Source organism: Anas acuta, chromosome 5, assembly GCF_963932015.1.
Source record: "Anas acuta chromosome 5, bAnaAcu1.1, whole genome shotgun sequence".
In the NCBI taxonomy this organism is placed as follows: Eukaryota; Metazoa; Chordata; class Aves; order Anseriformes; family Anatidae; genus Anas; species Anas acuta.
This window is the reverse complement of record NC_088983.1, coordinates 60,906,641-60,925,017: the sequence shown is the minus strand read 5'-3', so window position 1 is coordinate 60,925,017 and position 18,377 is coordinate 60,906,641.

The window sequence follows — 18,377 nt, the reverse complement described above, 5'->3', positions numbered from 1 at the left end:
ATGGGCACTATCTTGGGTGGGTTGGTCAAATTCTTCCTAAAGTTGTTTTATTCTAGGAATCTCACAACAGAAAGAAGAATCCTTTTGATACTCTCATTTCAAAGAGCACACTTTTGTGAATATTTTCAACAGAAGATGATAGCACTATTGATTTATATAGACTGCACATAAACCTACACATGCATATGCACAAACATACATGCACAGCACATACATATGTATACGTAGAACTATCTGTAACAGAGGAAGAGATCCTCTTATTTTGCCTTTTGTGCTGCTCTCTAAGAATCTTCCTTGATCTTGACAGAACCAATAGTTTATAATGAACACTTTTCCACCTTTTATGGCTGGCATCATGGAAACACCTGGGAGTAACATTTGCTCACAGTTGTTTTGTGTAATTCTTTTTTTAAACACAGCTACGGTGCTGTTTGCCTCCAATAAACATTTTTTGTGTGTTTAAATATTTCATTGGTTCAGACAAAAAGCAAAATAAAAGAAAACAAGTAAACAAGAGAGTCTGCTGTGCTTCTGGAAATGGAAAGGTAAGAGACCCTGAAAGAATGAAACCAAGCTGAAATCAGCTGGGTCACTGCCTGTGCTATGGATTAGCTACATGTGACATTAAACAGTGTCTTATTTTCCCTCTACATAGAAAGACAGAGACAGGAAAATGGAAACAATTCCTGAGGAAAGTCCTATTCAAAGTACCTGCCTGACCCTCAGCATTTTGGTATTTAGTTTCTATCATATCAATCTCCACAATAAACCTAGAGATTTAGAGCGTATTCCTTCCATCTATCAGAAAAGAACTGGTGCATTAAGAAGCTAAATGATCTACAGAGTGTCACCAGAGTTTCTGGCAAAGCACTAAGAAACTCAAATAGAAGATACTAACATTCTGAAAAACACCATATTTTCTTGCATCAGGTTAATATAACTGATATTAATCCCAGAAATAATATCAGAAGGATGAGAAAATACCAGATGTCCAGCACAGTAAACACAGAATATTTGAGGGAGAAATTTAGAGATACAATAGCCCATTCATTCTATTTTAAGAAACCAAGTCAGCCACATTCTACGTTGATGTGGTCAGACTTCCTTTGTCTTTATGACATTCCTTTCTTCTTTCCATGTATTTTCTCCCTTGAGATTCAAAATCTCCTTGAATCTAGGTACTAGAGTTAAAACTACTCCAAGATTTGAACTATTTCCAATAATGACTAGTGTTCACATTAAGTTATGCAGATTAGAAATAGAGCTAGCTGAAAAGGTATGATGTATTTTAGGTGATCATTTTTCAAATACTTTTGACTAGTTCTGTAAACTGAATAGGGAAGAAAAAAATTTGAAGAATCTGATATCTCACACAAGATTAAGAACATCTGTTCCACAGGTACAGGCTTTGTTATTCTATCTGTAGGAAGAATTTGTAACAGAGTTAAAGCCTTGGCTTTCCATCTTCTTTGCATGTATGAAAAGCTAATGTTAAATAATCATAAAACACAATCAGTGAGTGAGGTCTTACCCTATCACCTCTCTGAAGATGTATAAATTCCACACAGGCTGGAAACCTGTTGAGTCAGTCCCTTGTCCACATGCAGATTAGCTGGAAGAGACTATTCCAAGGCCACTTCCAATTCAGAGGCTATTCCCAGGCCACTGAAATGCTTACATGAAAGCTTCTGCACTTATCCAGGCAGTTTAGGAAAGCAACTATGGAGCCTAAATCTCAACATCCCCTATTAGGTCTGCTCCAGCTGAGGTTGGAGGGGTATAGCATTGTGGGATATTTTCGCTTCCTGACATACCCTGCATTTTAGTCTAGCCCATCTCAGCAAAGTAGCTTCATTGAAAGTTCAATCAATTCCACAGCTTCAAGTGTATTTTAAAACTAGCATACATGAAAAACAGAATAAAGGGGTGTTTCTAATTCTGCCTCTTTATGAATACTTATGAAAATGTGTGGATCAAAGCCTCTTACCCTGCAAGTAAATTTCAAGCCTCCTGTAGGACTTGAGGAGTATTAGAATTCATTTCATATTTCAGTTAGCATAAAGCATATGTTCAGGAATTACTAAGCAATAGTTTTGTAACAGGCTTTTCCCTAATTTGCAGACAACTGCCTCAGAAATCGAGCACAGAGGTCTAAATAGCGCCCCTTCTGCTGGCTCTACAAGAGAGGAAGAGGGTATCAGGAATACAACAAACATTTCAAGCCACTTCTCTCATTACCTTAACAAGCAGCTCTAGTTACCTTATACACGTGAAAATTATGCTTAAAAAGAGAAACAACCCACTATTAAACATAATCTCCTGAGTTCTCTCCTTGCTAAAACAAACTTCAACCAACCTTGTATCTGCCAAAGCTTTTCACCTCCAACTTGTCGATCACATTGAGCATTTGTTCTGGCACAATAATTTCTGGTCACAGCTTTTCCCAGCTACTGCCTTTTCTCCTGCAGGAGGATTGCAATGTTCCAGGTTCAGCATTCTGGTGGTCTAAAAGGGCCTCCAGAACAAATGCTCTTGGAGCATCCTCCAGTACCTAAGATTTTTTTTCCTAAAGTCTGAGTTGCCCGGCAGTCAGGCAGCCATGTTAGCACAGTGGAGTGCCTTAGCTGGGATGCCCACTCTCCCAAGGAGCAGCCCCTTAGCACGGCACAGGATGAGGGCCCCACTCACACGGATGTACAGCTTCTGAGCCCACAGTAGGTAACACCCCCACAGTAAGGAGGGTAGGCAGGAGATCACAATGGACACACCTAATTCAAGAAGTTGGTTGACTTTCTGCACCATCCTTTCTCTCTCCTACTTCCACAGCTATTAAATAGTTTGCTATTAAATAGTTTGGAAAAAAAAGGAAGCTATACGTACAACGTTTGCTCCTTATAAAGGACAGAGCTGCAGCAGCTATTGAGGTTTGCCAGAGAGATAGAAGTAGTTATGCAACAGGATGGCCAGGAAAGGAACAGACCTGGAAATACATTTTGGATGTTAGTCAAAAGCAAAAAGGAAAAGAAGGTAAAAGAAGGTAATTAACTGAAACTTTAAAGAATCATCCTCTCTTTAAGCACAGGGAAGCTCCTGCTACCAGGGAGAAGTTAGTTTTGAAAAATACCTGCACCTATTAAGCAGTACTGCAAAAGGATAATGCTGAGCTGTGATGAGATAGCACCTCTTAACTTACAAAACCGTGCCCAGATCCCCAGGAAAGTCACTGATAACAACAGTTTTGCGTTGGCATAAAACTAATGTATCTGCTATTACATAGACTCAAATCCCACAAACCACTGAAAACCCCAGCAAGAACCTAGCAAGAAATTTCACAAAACTCAAAACAGGTTAAGAGCATGCTTATTTCAGGGCCCATCAGTTCTTACTTTTCACACTTATGGACATTTACTTTGAAAAGAAATAAATAAGCAGGTGAGATTTCAGAAGAGAGTAATTTCTCAGTTCTGGCACAGATGATGCATGATTTAAACAAATCACTTAATCTTTCTGAGTCTTAGGTCCCCAGCTGTGGGGACCTAAAAAAAAATGGGCAGCAGTTCATTTATTCTGTTCTTCGTGTCATTTACATAGGTTGTAAATGCTGAAGGACAGGGACTCTTACTATGGATTTGTGCGGTGTTTAATGCAAGAGATCCGAATACAGATCTTTAAGAACTATCTTACGTTTGAAGTACATTGAGAAGCACATTGTTCCATATTACATCTCCCCATTCTTCAGAGCTTATTAGAGTGACAGACAAAGATTTATGATCCCCCAATACAATTTAGCATCAGAAATGAAGGGGGTTAGAAAAAGTATATATTGATAATTGCCTGTCATCTGCATAGAAAAAGAGAGAAGACGACAAATACTGCGTGGGAGAAGGAAGGGACACAAAAGATAAGCCTGTCTTTGGTGAATAAATAACAGCAGAAAAGCCCCCAAGAAATCTCATTCTAAGTTCTACAGCCCTAACGTGCCTACCAAAAAAAGTTTTTATAAATTGGCTTTATTAAATAACTATCCTTTTGCTTTGTCTGGCAGGAAGAGCCACCTTTTCTAAGGGAGAAATGCATGACAATCTGGAAATCCTATTAATAACATTAGAGTCCCGAACTTTAATGTATTAATGAATGGACGTGCACCCATGCTGTAATCATGAATTTCAGCACTGCCTTTGATGCTTCATTGGGCACAAAGCTCTTACAAAATGTTTGAAGTGTCTGGCTGTGTAATAATGATTTATAATTCTCTTGAACCAAAGCAAAATTTGCTAGTAAAAATCATTTTTGAAATAAAAAATAAATTGTGACTGGAGGGTCTGGGTTTGTTTCAAAAAGAGATCACCCACAAGCAGCAAATTATTTAAAAAGCCACTGGTTCTAGTGTTTTGAGATAGGGTGCGTACTACTCAGAATTTCAAAGTACTGTTAATTAAGATCAGTTTATTAAAACGTCAATCTTGTTAACCAAAAAAATCTCCACTATGAATACCAGCTGTAAGTTCCCTTAAGTTCAGCTTTTCAAGAAGCAAATGATTTTTCCTTATACCATATATTCAACTTCATCCCTCTTTCTACTGTCCATTATTTTTTCCTCTCTTCTGTCAGGGTTTATTTGTAGATGAGGCAATCTTCGTATGTTAGTTGGATTAGTCCCCTGTGCACATACTCCCTTGCAAACCCCTGAACCTATCAGAAAAATATCTGATCTACATTAAAACAGATATGCTTGGTGTTTAAAAAAAAAAAACAAAAAACTAGTTGAATTAATTTTCTTTCCTCCTCTTCATCTCAGTCCAAAACCTACTGGTGGGGATGGAAAAAATTTCACTGACTTCAGAAAAAAATTGGATGAGGCCTGGGTTTGAAATGCTTATTTATATATCTCTATTGTCATGCATCCCTTCCAAGGCTTCCTAAAAATAAAGTGTGAGGAAAGGGGTGGACAAAAATGAACCTGGCAAGACTATATTCTTATCATCCCTAAAACAGTTATTTTTGTAAAAATATTTAGCAGAACAGTCCAAGAAGTCTGCCCTGGCAATGGGGAAAAAAGACATGGTACAGGTGGAGACGTCTGTATTCCTCTCAGCAGCTTGGAGCCAAGTGGAGCAGAGAAGGAAAACAACTGAAATAACCCTAAAAAATGACATACATTTGTTGTAGGTACGCATGTGCTAAATACATTTCAATGTTTAGCAAAAATGAACTTACTAAGGCCTAGAGCAAGCTGCTCTCAAGACAAGCCACAAAAATGGGTAGGTGTTCACAAAAAATCACAGACACTGTGTAATGATGATACTTGTAAGAACCTGAAACCACATCCCAGGTGTCACTGTTGCAGTGGTCACTTCACTGAGACAACTGAGACTCTTCTGGTTCCTTTGTAGAGCATTTTGGTGTTTTATGTAAGTTCACATTTTGTTTTACTGTATTTTTTCATTTAAAGTTTTCATCAGAATCTTCCCCACACAAGCCAAAAGTAACTGTCCAATTATTATTGATTTAAATAAAAAAAGGATGCAAGTATCAAAATATAAAAAAAATACACAATTAAGAAATTTAAAAGCAACACAAAGGAGAGAGAGCTAGTACAGAAAAGCAAAGGGAATAGATAAAGAGTGAATAGCAAGGTCACGATGGCAAAAAAGTGAGCAAAAAGGAGCAAAAAGATTGATGAAAGCCCCATGGGACCCCCAAAGCAGACCAGATACAACAAACAGGGTCATCCCATCCTAGAACAAACTGACCCTGGAAACTGAATACAGTTCTGGCATCAAGACCCAGAACACGACTGCTCTTTTCAGGCATTCCAGGAGGGTGGGGAGGGAGGGATTCTGCTCACAGTCTTGGCTGATTTTAGATTTAAATGTTCATTGACATTTTGTTCCTTAACATTATCTTCAATTAGGTATGCTTGAAACCAGCAGTAACTACCTGGATTTTTAATCACAAATTAAGAAATATTTCCTTAAAGGGGTGGGTTTCTGATTTCAGTATTTATGGTAAACTTTAGGATTTCTTTCTTAACTTTTTCAGTTAATTTATTTTTCAGTGGAAGCTGTGATGCTGCAGATGTGACTGCAAAACAGAGGCAACAAGCATTGTTTTTGTCTACAGATTCAGGGCTGAATGAACTCCAGAAATATATGTAGAAGACCAGGAATTATCTGTGGCATGTGACAACAGAAGGAATTTCTATGTGCTGTCATTGAATAACAAGAGTGTTTCACCTTCCATCTTAAATTGCCTATAAATTGTTTGAAAAAAAATGCTTGCTAGTCTAAGATACCAGGAAAGAAGTTATGCCAGGAAGAAGGCATTTCCTAGTACCTCACTAAGCTGAGACAGGCCAACAGCCTTTCTTCTCCCTGTTAAGATCCAGGATATTACCGTGCATGTTTACAAATATACCTAGCATAAATGGAGCAAACAGCAGCCCCTTATTCATTTTTGTCTTTTCTTTCTTGACTCTTTGCTCCAAGGAGGATAAAAGAACAGGATCCCATTGCTTAACTACGTCTGTTCTCTTCTCCACTCAGCTCCTTTCTGCTTGCTCCTGTTACTAGCACAAACCTGACACTGTCTTATAGCTCTCTTATGTGGACCCATACATATTCTCTACAACTACAGCTTAATACGTGTGAACTCCTCTTCCTGTTATAAAATAGTACAAAGGCCTCAACACAAAGTCCTGTACTGGCAATGGAAGTCTTCTTGTTCATTTTTGTAGAGTCCACGTTCTCCTAAGTCATAAACAAGCTATGGCTTATTAAATAATATACTGTAATATGAAGGGTCTTTCCTTCTTTCACTACATGCAAATAATTTTCACAATAAATACTATGAAAAGAAAATACAAAAGATCTAAAACCCTCTACCATAGTAATCATTGAGATCTGTGCCCCAGCAAAAATACTATCAGTTAACCAGGTCAGCCACAGCACTATCCAGCCTTTTCATCCAAAAGCAAAATAAAGGTTTTGAAAGGTTTTATGAAACCATAAATATACCTGTCAGTAGTGTGGTGAGTGACTCCAAACTCCCTTAACCTCATTGAGCTCTGATGTATGATTTGACATAGCAAACTTACCTGCCCAAACTCCTTACATGCCAGCCTTAACTTGGAAAGTTAACACAACTTTTGGAGAATGATAAGATGTTCTATTTCTGGTCAAACCCAGAAACCCTTTTAATGGGTAAGGGAATAACTACATTCAGTACCATTACATACACTCATGCAGACTGCAAATAAGTCGGCTAATGTGCCTAGAGTTATTGCTTTCAACAAGCCTGCTTTGAGTTATCTAAGGAGAAAGTAATCCTCAAAGATTTCCTATTTTGTTTGTAAACAAAAATTTTTGTTGTAAAGATTTTCATGAACAAATACAAAAAATGACCTGTCAATTGGTCATAAATATTTACATTAGATATATTGTGTTATATTTATATATATGTTGCAAGAGGATAATGTGCTTACACTCCTGGTGAAAAACAATTTTAAGTACATACATGTTTTCATTTGTATTTCTGTACATATGCATATTTATGCATCATATTTTTATACAAATATATCCCACATTTATCAGTATTAACATACATGAGTCATATTAAACACGATACATATAAAGTGTACTATATATGCATATGTATCAATAGATATTGAACATTGTGTGTGTATCTACAGAAAAACAGGCTACAGATGCTTGCATCAAGTTCAGTCAGGACCATAACACAGCCTGCTTTCCTCTAGAGGTAGCTGCATCACTTTAATCAAAAGGTGTTACTGATGTCTTCATACCCTATTCAATTACCAGAAATCCAACCCAGTTGGCCTTAACTGGCCTTTACTTTAGGTACATTTATGTCAAATAGGCATTAATAAACTTCACGTTGCATGCAGATTAAAACCTGCTCCTTCTATATTTGAACCAGTCATGTTTAAGCGCAGTAACTGTTCTTGCCCAGACTTCTGTCTGTAAGTTGTGCATAAGCATCGCAGCACCAATGGAAGCATCTGCCTCCAGTGGAAGAACGTGGACCCTCTGCCAGCCACTCGTGAATTCTAGTGAATTGATTTGACAGAAACCACAGAGAATGGGCTTGGATCCAGCACTGCAAGAACTATGGTTCCAACCGTTATCCTCTCATTTAAGAAGCATGGTACCCTAGATCACAAACTGTTGAAGCAGCTATTGTCTGACAGGCCTTGAGCCTTCAAAAGAAGGAATCCTTTTTCTGCTGAGTTCCTACAGGTTTCTCTATACAGACCCTGTTTACTTGGGCAGAGACAGAACTTGATGTAAATACATTTTCAAAGTCTGGAAATTCAGGTTCCCCTCACTGAAGAGGAGGGGATTCTTGCCCAGGAAAAGTCAGTCCTTTCACTGAGACTAAACATTGCCTGCCACCACCCCAAGGATCTTTTATTTTTTTTTTTTTTTTTTTTTTGTAGAAGAGAACAACTAAGCTTGGCAAAATGCCTTATTGATTTACTCTTTAAAGTGCAAGAAAACACACTTTAGCTGACACAAGAAGCCACCATTTGTAAGTTATGAACTACCTGTATAGATTATTTATGGAGACAACAAAAAAAAAGGAAAATAACCTAAAATCAGCATGAAACAAGTGATACAACTCCTCCCATTCTCACATGTTATCATGGAGGGAGGGGGATGACATTAAAATATGACAGATATAGTAAGGCTAAGTTTTCAGGCACACTTGCCTTCCACTGAAGGTACATAATACCATTTCTCATCTCTCAGATCTTTCCTCATAAGACATTTCTCTTAGCAGCTCCTACACCACAATAAATACCTTCATTGCAAAGGCTTTGGAAAATTCCTTATAGCATCTCTCATTTAATAATTCCTATGAAAAAATAGTCCAAATCCTAACTGTTTCACTGTAAATACCTGCAGAGACTTTATCTCCATTTGAAATGCTACAAAACTCCAGCAGTAACATTCCAGCCAGATTACTAACAGTCAAGCAGCCAGTTAGAACAGTTGCTAAAATATTTCTGGTTGGCTATATTTCAACATTGCAAAAGTTTAGAACGTACATATTCTTGGTGAAAACATAAAATTTTAAGTACATATATATTTTAATTTGCATTTTTGTAGTTATGCATTTTCATGCATGCATTTGCTTTTATATATGATATAAATATTACATGTGCAAGCATGGCATATTTACCGTATTATATGTCATTCATATCACAACTATACAGAAGATGCAGCATCCAAATCACTTCTGATCATCATTTTGGCAGGATACTAGCTTCAAAGACCATTGGATTAATATCAGTAGAAAGAAAAAGACTACCAGTACGGGGAGATCCCTAATTCCATTGAATTACTGTACTGACGTAGTAATCTAATAACAGTAACATTTATAGAGGCACTAAAGAGTCAATCTGAGTAAAACAAGACTGGAACTCAAGTCATCTTCACACAAATGCTCACATTCATGTAAAAGGTTTTACACAGCTAGGATAGCCCTGCATAGATAAACCAGGTTTGAATTGAATGAGTCTAATGGATGATGTTTTGAAGCCAGTATCACTTGTTTGAGCATTGTTAAGCATTGTTAACCAGGCATGAAGAGGCTATGCAAGCAGAGCCTATGAAACTGAGAAATATAATGCAATTATTTGTTGGTTTGCGTGCACCAAACATAGCTAGAATTTAACATGCTATGAAGGTAAGCATCACTGCTCACCGCCCCAGTAAGGCAGCTGCAGAGTCTTTACTGTCAAGGACCTGCCTCCCCAACTCCTGCAAGGTGTCCTCAGCACAGCTGTGGTGCCAGCTTCTACCAGCCCCACCAACCCAGCATTGCCCAGCATGCCCCGGCCAGCCTCCCCTTCTTTTCCCATGAGGGCCCTACGCATTCCCTTACTGGCTTTTTATCCTCTGGAACACTTAAACTACTTACGACCTTCTCACAAGGATCCTGTGTGTCTGCCTGTGGTTTTTTAACCTTATGTCAGCACAGATTTTATTACAGGTCGTCTTCAGCAACCACAGTCCATATTAAATAGCTACGCAGGGCCTTGAATCCTTGGTATACAGGCAATTAAACCACACATGCAGAGAAGCTTACAGCAGGAGTTACAGACAGATCTCTGACAAATCCAGGTCTCCAGTATAAAACAGTCTAGAATTTTGCAGGTATCTAGATGTGAATAGTGTTACTTCAACTTCTTGTTATAATAGATAATTTTTTACAATGGTGTATGTGGTACAGCTATATCTGGGGATCACAACGGGAAAGTGATAAATCGTCTCTAACTTCTAAACATGCTTCCCTTATCAATCTGGGGTCTGCTGTTGTCATTGGACTCTATTCTGCTTATGTTTGAAAGTAAACAATGCCCAATAATTCTCATGATAGAACATTATATGAACATTTGAAAGTGTTCAGCTGGATCTCACTGTGGAGAGCAGAGCCATGTTGTGTATTTATACCATCTTCAGGAGCATTTCTTTCACATCTTTTTTTTTTTTAATTGAAAGAGGGAGGATTTTCATTCAACACATTGAAGATACAGTATTTAAGTAAGGGGGCAAAAATCTACGTCAGGCACAACCGATGGAGGAACAGGCATACTGTACTCACAACTGCACCCACAGGTCGTATTAATGTATCACGGTCTAGATGTTAACCTGAGGACAAACTGACAGATTCAACATTTCTGTGCCTCTCTGGAAAATGTGGAAAACTACTCCTTCCTTTCAAAAGACACAGTGTAAGATACAATACCTTACCGCTTACAGATTCTCAGGTACTATGTATTGGCACTATATCAAAGTGTTATTCTATTATTACCTATTTAACACCTAGTTAAACATTACTTAACCCACTGGCATAAGCCCAATACATCCCCATTAAGTTAAATATTGCTAATGCACTATTGTTTAAATTAAGCAGTGGTTTAAGCAGCAGTAAATGTCATTCACTGTCATTAGGCTAAATTGGTTCCCTGGGCAACATACTGGGAACGCAGGTGTCCTGATTACATGGGTCCTCATTAAACACAGTACACAGTATTTCTTCAAAAAATGGAACTCAAGCTTATTGTGACAAAACACTCCTCCATTGCAGAGAGGGAGGATGCACAAACAACTACTAGAATGTGCATGTGCCCACCTCCCTGCAGAAACTCCCACATCCCTTTACAGAACAATGTTCGTCAATTGTGTTGTAGCTCGGTCACAGGCCTTGGGTGCGGAAGAAGCTCTACCAAGATAGGGATCTATCTGAGAACAACGAACTATTGAATCCAGGCATCCTCCTGCAGAGAGCTCTTTATATGACTGAAACCTTGAAGCAGATAAGGCTCAGCACAGATGGAAGTACTGCTCCTATAGCAAATTGCGGGACCAGAGCTTGAGATGATTATCACTTGCTATTTATCAACGATTGTGTCTTCTGTGAAGACCTCAGTATACCTCAGGGGGCTAAATAATAATGAGATACACAGTATCTTACACACCTGAAGTATTACAGATCAGCTGTGATAACATATTCATGTTCCTATTGCATTTTTCAGTTACTAATGTGACTAAATAGCCTACAGTGTATTAGTTTAATAACCATAAAACAAAACAAAAACCCACAGACTTACACAAGTACCTTCATTTTATTTTTAAAAAGAAAAAAAGGCTTTGAAAAATTGATTTAGTATTTTCATTTCTATTCAATAAAGGATTCATACGCTGGAAGAGTTAAGTGACAGTAGTGCTGAGAATCATAGAAACTGCTCCTGTTAGTGACTACTTTATGGAACTGAAGGACAGCTGGTAATCCTTGCCTTGGGGCTAACAACTCAATATCCATTTCATTTTTTTCTCGACAATATGAACCCTATACATCATTTACATAATGCAACACACTTGTGGTCTTCTGCTGGACTTAAAATTTACATTAGTAACAGAAACATGAGTTACACTAGTTAAACAATATAGATGTCACATTAAAATATTAGTTTTACTTATCGTCCCACTACAACCTTTTAAAGAGAACATTTTCAGCTCAAAGAGGCAGCTCCTTCCAGACAGACCTTTCTAATAAAATTTTATGTAGACTAAATGTCAGAGACTTATTGATTCTACCTTCTATTAATAATGAAAGACAATGTAATTAATTCTATGGAACCTCCAGCAAGGCCAGAATATTATAACTTTAAAATGTGGCTATGCAATAAACAAAAATATTTGCATGTTAAGAACCAACTAGAGAAACTGAAGTGGTTGAAGAATGAAGTTATTTTACATGAATAAACACCACAGGTGCAAACTCACTAGCTGTACAAGCATGTGCACATGCGAAGAGAAGGAACCCTGAATAGTTTACTCCTCCATTAGTCAATTTCTGGGGTCCTCAGAGCAACAAACATCATAAGCTAAGATGTCCAAGTGGTGGTCTCCTCCCTCATCCCTCTTAACTAGCCAAGGCAATAGTCTGGCAACACATATATGACCAAAATATAGTAAACAATCTACCAAGAAGCTTTTATATGAAGAACAGGAGGAAGGAGAAAGTTTCTGAATGTGACTCCTATGAGTAGATTTGGATTAAGTCCATTACTATATATATATATATGTAAGTCATTCCAGCCAATTCCAAACACTACTTGAACTCTACCAAATGTAAGCAACAAAACAATAGAAAACTTGATAAATCTACATACTTTTGAGTTCTGTTTTAAGCTTGAAAATCATAGTGTCTTAATGAGCAGATCTGCTAGAAGAGATGTGAAGAACACACACCAATCTTTGAATGAAGCAAGACTGGGTAGCAAGTCACAAGAGTGTGCTGTTAGATATGATCTCAGACATTTTGCCAGTGTCTTAATATGCAGGCAGGTGGACACGGGAGGAACATTTAACATATCAGTAGACTCTAGTACTGCCAAACATGAACAATTAGAAATCTTAAGGTAGACCATTAAGAGACTCAGATATTGAGCTAGAAATCATGAGCCTTTAAATATATTGACGAATTTCTACCTACCGCTTTATCCTTTCTAGGATTCACATTCAGATCTCATTTAGAGATATTCACAGACAAAGTAAAAAGGGAGAGAGATGGCAAGGATAAAAAGAATTCTTCACTTCTTACCTCCAGAAATAATGAGAATTTCAGAAAAGCAGTAAGTGAGGGAGTAGCAGCTGATGGTAGAGCCTGTTTTGCCCACCCAAGTTCTTCACAATACTTCCTGAAACAACACTATGTATACAATGCCTACAAAGGTGCAATTGCAGTTCACTCATACACACAAAATGGTTTGAATGTTGACAGAAATGCACCAAGAATACATACAATAGGCCATGATGAAAGCATTCAGCCATTATTCCAGCCATGGTTTAGCAAACCAAATTCAGTGCTGCACTGGTTTCACAGCTATAGGTACTTGAGGGTTTTGTGGATTATTTTTTTTTGCCTCTCTCCCCCTTTTAAGTTAAAATCCATTTTAACTAGGACATCGGATATATATATATATTGAACACAGCCTATTCCATTAATTTCTTAAGACTTCATTACCATGTGTAATTTGGAACTGTTCATTCACCCCCCCTCCCCCCATACTTTCTGTACTCTCTTCTTTCTGACTGAAGAAAGTCAGGACAATTTTTTTTTTTTTTTTTTAAACTTTATCTGGTAAATAGAAAACACCCAAGGTAACAAGGCTAGATCATGAGTGGTGTTTGTGGACATTTCTAGCAAGCCACAGTACAGTTGTTGAGATCTAATAAGCATTTGCAAACTTCTACATATTGAAGCCATCCACTGTTGCAGAAGATGATTGCAAGCAGAGATGTGTGTTGGAATTCTGAACCTTTGCATAAAAAATGAAAATGTTTTGTTCAAAATGCAGAGGCTGGGATACATGAAAACACACTAAAAGTTCTGTAATGATACAGCCTTACCCCACAGCAAATACAACAGTAGCAGTACAGTGGGATAACAGAGTTACTTACTAAGCAGAAACCTTAATGTAAAGACATACACAGTATCCTACAACTAAAAATAAATTTAAAGATCATATTTCTAGAAAAAGATAAGTGTGAACCTGCCAAAATAGAGAAAATATTCAGACTGGTCAAACTACTTAAACAAAATAAAGAATAAACAGTAGCTACATAATAATCACCATCTGGAAACAAAAGTAACACTGAAAGAACGGAAACAGACAAAATGACAGAAAGACAAACATAAACATGTCACTTCCATAAATTAGGGAAAACAAAAAATACCTCCAATATTCTTCCTCAGTAATAATGCATTACAGAGTTGGCTACTCATATGATGGTCCTTTGCAATACTACAGCCATTTGAAATACAATCAGCCATGGCTTTTTCTTTTTCACTACTTTTGTAGAAGGGGGGGAAAAAAGAGAGGCACAATAGAATACCACTTGGCACTAGGGAGTCACTTTCACTGCTAAGTACCAGTGACTTTTGCATTTGTGCTTATGGACAGGAAATCCTAGCTTTTTTGCCAAGTAGCCCATCACACTGTGATTATGGGAGGGGATTTCCATCTGCCTTACTCCTGTAACAACTGTACCTACTTTCAGAAACTATGTACAAGAGGTCAGAAAGCAACATCGTGTAAACACAGTTCCAACCTAATGCAATCTGCATTTTCATATTTGCTGTAAAGACAGGCAAATTATTCCCATGCCTTTTTTTTTTTTCCTTCCATAACTGCTGAATCCCTGCATCTCCTGTTGATCTGAAGAGGTGCAGAACTTTTGATCTCAATGCCTTTCTGACTTGATAATGTACTGGTATGCACTAATAACCTATTGTATCCTATCAGATAATAAAAATCATTCTCACAAGTTGAAAAAGCTAGCACTTGCAAATATCTGGAATGCATTCCAATCTTTAAGAGGCTTTCAGAACAGCATAGTTTCTTCTGAACCCAGACAACCCTCAAAACTGTTGCACCACCCTCCTCCGGCACCATGGCATCGATAATAACAGTGATTTGAGCTCTCACATACAGCAGTCACCTATTTGGGAACAGGGGCAGAACAATAAGATTCCAACAAATAGCAAAGCAAGCCCCAAAGAAAAGGAAGGTGGCTGGATCCAGGGAGAGGTCCACTGAGGTGTCAGGAGTTATATTCAACCCCACATGCTGAACATCTGGTCCTAACCACTCATGCCCTGTCAAACAAACAGGGACAGGGAAGGCTTGTGGTTGGAACATACCGCCCTTTGGCTCACCTCAGCTCTCACAGGAGACAGCAGTCCTCTATCCTATGGAGCAGCCAGGGTTGGCACAGATGGACTATGAGAATGTAGGAACCATAAAAACAGACTCCTTCTCTTCCCCAGTACCAAGCAAACCACTGCAGAGAAGATAATCTGGACCCTGCTCCTTTGATAGTTTGGAGGGCCTACACCCTAATTTATTAAAGAAGCCTTGTTGTCTTTCCTTGCCCCTTACACAACTTTGGCAACTATACAGCATGCGTGCTTTTAACCCTCTCTTTTACTTCCTTACCCAAACATCAGCTTTGCACAGCACTCAAGGTAAAACAGCTACCTGGGAATCAGATACTATGCATGACAAAGTCAAACTGATTAAAAAGATTACAAAAAAAATTTGCTGGGCTGTCAATTGATACAAACTCTATTAACTATTGTGTTTGCAAAATCATGCTGCATGTTTCAGTACTTGAAGTCATACAGTATATACTTTACTGATCGATTTGCATACCATATCGATCTCAAGAGCCGTATAATGTGTTTGATTTGTGGCACTTCTGCATAATTCTCTGATTAAGTTACTTATTTAACCTATTGACCTTTACTCTTAATTAAAGAGCCTATGTAAATGTTGAGCCGTAATCAGCTTGCACACTACTGAGTGGAATTTACATCTTGCAGTTTACTTATTCTTCAAGGCTTTACACTGACACTGTGTGGTACATAATGGACATTTTCATCCCTTGCAGTTTGTGTGCGTGAAGCATCCTAAGAATCTAAATTTACCTTCAATAACTTTCAAGGAAAAATTCCCACAGGCATTTTGGGCCGTATAAACAAAACTCCACACAACAAATTCCTACATCAAAAGAGAAACAGCAAGACTCAGCAAGTTCAGTATGTCTAGCTTTCCTATGCAATTGGTCACTTGTAGCAATAGCTGAATATCCAAGAACTTGGTTTTGGATCAGATTCCCTACTGTGTACACCTGTGCTATACATACCAACAAAAAATCCCTGATATACAGAGCTAGTAGCACATTGCATTTGGCATTGCTCACCACTCAAAAATTTAAAGTTCTGGTATAACTGATCACTAATGTGGAATCCTAATTTGGACAAATCAGTTGGTGAACAAAGCCAAAAAATATACCACAGTCACTGCTCTGCACTACACTGTTTATTATTGAGAATTCCAGTTTAGTTTTAATAATTTATGTTATTTATTTGTTTTAAGTGTAAAACAGCTTCTTACAGAATCACTGTAAAGCTGGAGGACATCTAGATCATTCAAGTTAACAGAAGAGCCACAGTCTTTTCTCTATATGGAAAGTAGTATGTTGATAGCTCGGAAAAATCAGCAGTCTGACAACAGACATTAACAAAGTATTTAGAAGCTGGTGTTATACCCTTACAAGCACATATCCTTTATTTCTCTCCCCATGCACTCCAACAAAAGGATAAAGCCTAAATAAAAGGCGACAAGAAGATACGTACAGTAATCATTCTAAGCCAGAGTATGACAGCCCTATACCCCTTGTGACAGTCATTGCTCCACAAAGAGCAACCAGAAAAAAAAAAAAACCAACACCAACTTACTAATCTTAAAGCCATCAGTGATTGAAACTACACCAGTGGTCAGATTCAAAGGATACAAGTCAAAAATAGCAGACACAAACACAGTGATAAAAAACATGCTGGTGAATTAAAGCTGAGTGGGCTGCACTCCATGCAGACTGCACAAAGCAAGACATTTCCGAAGAATGGAAATTCAAGCACCCAACCTTTCTGTTAGAGATGGTTATTTTCTATAGCACTCTACACTGAAGTTCCCTGTAAGAAAGTCTGTTTTCACACCAACCTCAGTTCCTTTTTTTCCTTTTAAATTCAGGAAGCCTTTATTTTGGCTGGGCATTTCACTTCACTCACTATGATTTCATATGGACAGCAGCTATCACGGACATTTTTTCAAAGAGCCAACATTGCTCTTTGTGCCATTTTTTAAGCTACTGAAACACAGACCAAAATCTTTCCTCAGCAAACAATCCCACTGCATACCACTGAGCACAGGTGTCCCTGTGTTAAAACCCAGAGTGAAGCAAACATAGGAGGTGGTGGCAGCTGGACTCAGACCCAAGGAATCAGCTCTTCCCTGCCATACAAGCTAATGAGCTCATCACCATTTTGCAAACAGAGGAAGAATTTGCAGATTGATCAGACCCAGAAGACCATCAAGGCCAGACAACGAAAACATATTATCGCATGCCGACACAGCATAGGAATTCATGTAATTACTGAAGCTTTTCCTATTCAATCTTTCCTCTTTCACCTTCAGCATCAATTCTTACCTGTATGCTTCATCTAACCCTCCTTAAAAAAACTTAGTCTTCCTAATTGTACTTTATCATTAATCCATAGCACAGTTAGAATATGTTGGGTTTTTGATATGTTGGTCCCATGTAATGTGTTCAGTCTTACTGCTCAATAACGCTGCTTCCAATCTCTCTGCAGCAACTGTTTTTTCCTCTGTGGTTTTGAGCATTTCTCAATACATTTTTCTTCCTTGCCAATAAGAAGCAGGAGACCAAAAGAGCATTCTTCTACCTTTGTCAGTTAGTTTGAAGAGATGCGACTGAGAAGCACATAAGAGAATTAAAATTGAATTAAGATTATTTGAAAAAGGACAAATCATAATCAGAGATCTTTAAAAGATCAGTCACCTTATGAAAAATCTGCAGAGCAAATCGAGGTGCAAAAGTCATACAGAATACACACATCCTTGCTATTGGTAGGAAGCACTATGGTAGGAATGGAATGTGTTCCAGTGTAATCCAATGAGACTTACCAAAGTGAAACAGCGTCATTTGCTTACCGGAGCTAATTTTGATTACTTCTTCACTAAGCTCCACTGGAGCAAGTATCAAAGTGAAAGCTCACATTCCTTCCATTGTCAGTAATGGAATAGCTAGTGGTGGCTTTTTGCTAACCATGCACGTAGGCAAAAGAGGCCTCCAAGTCAGTTACTAGAGTACATAAAAACTCTACACTTAAAATATTCAGCTTGCTCAATGAAGAATGCACCTTGATTAGTAGAGTGTATTAAATTTCACCTACTTAACTTTGCAGCTTGATTAGTGAAG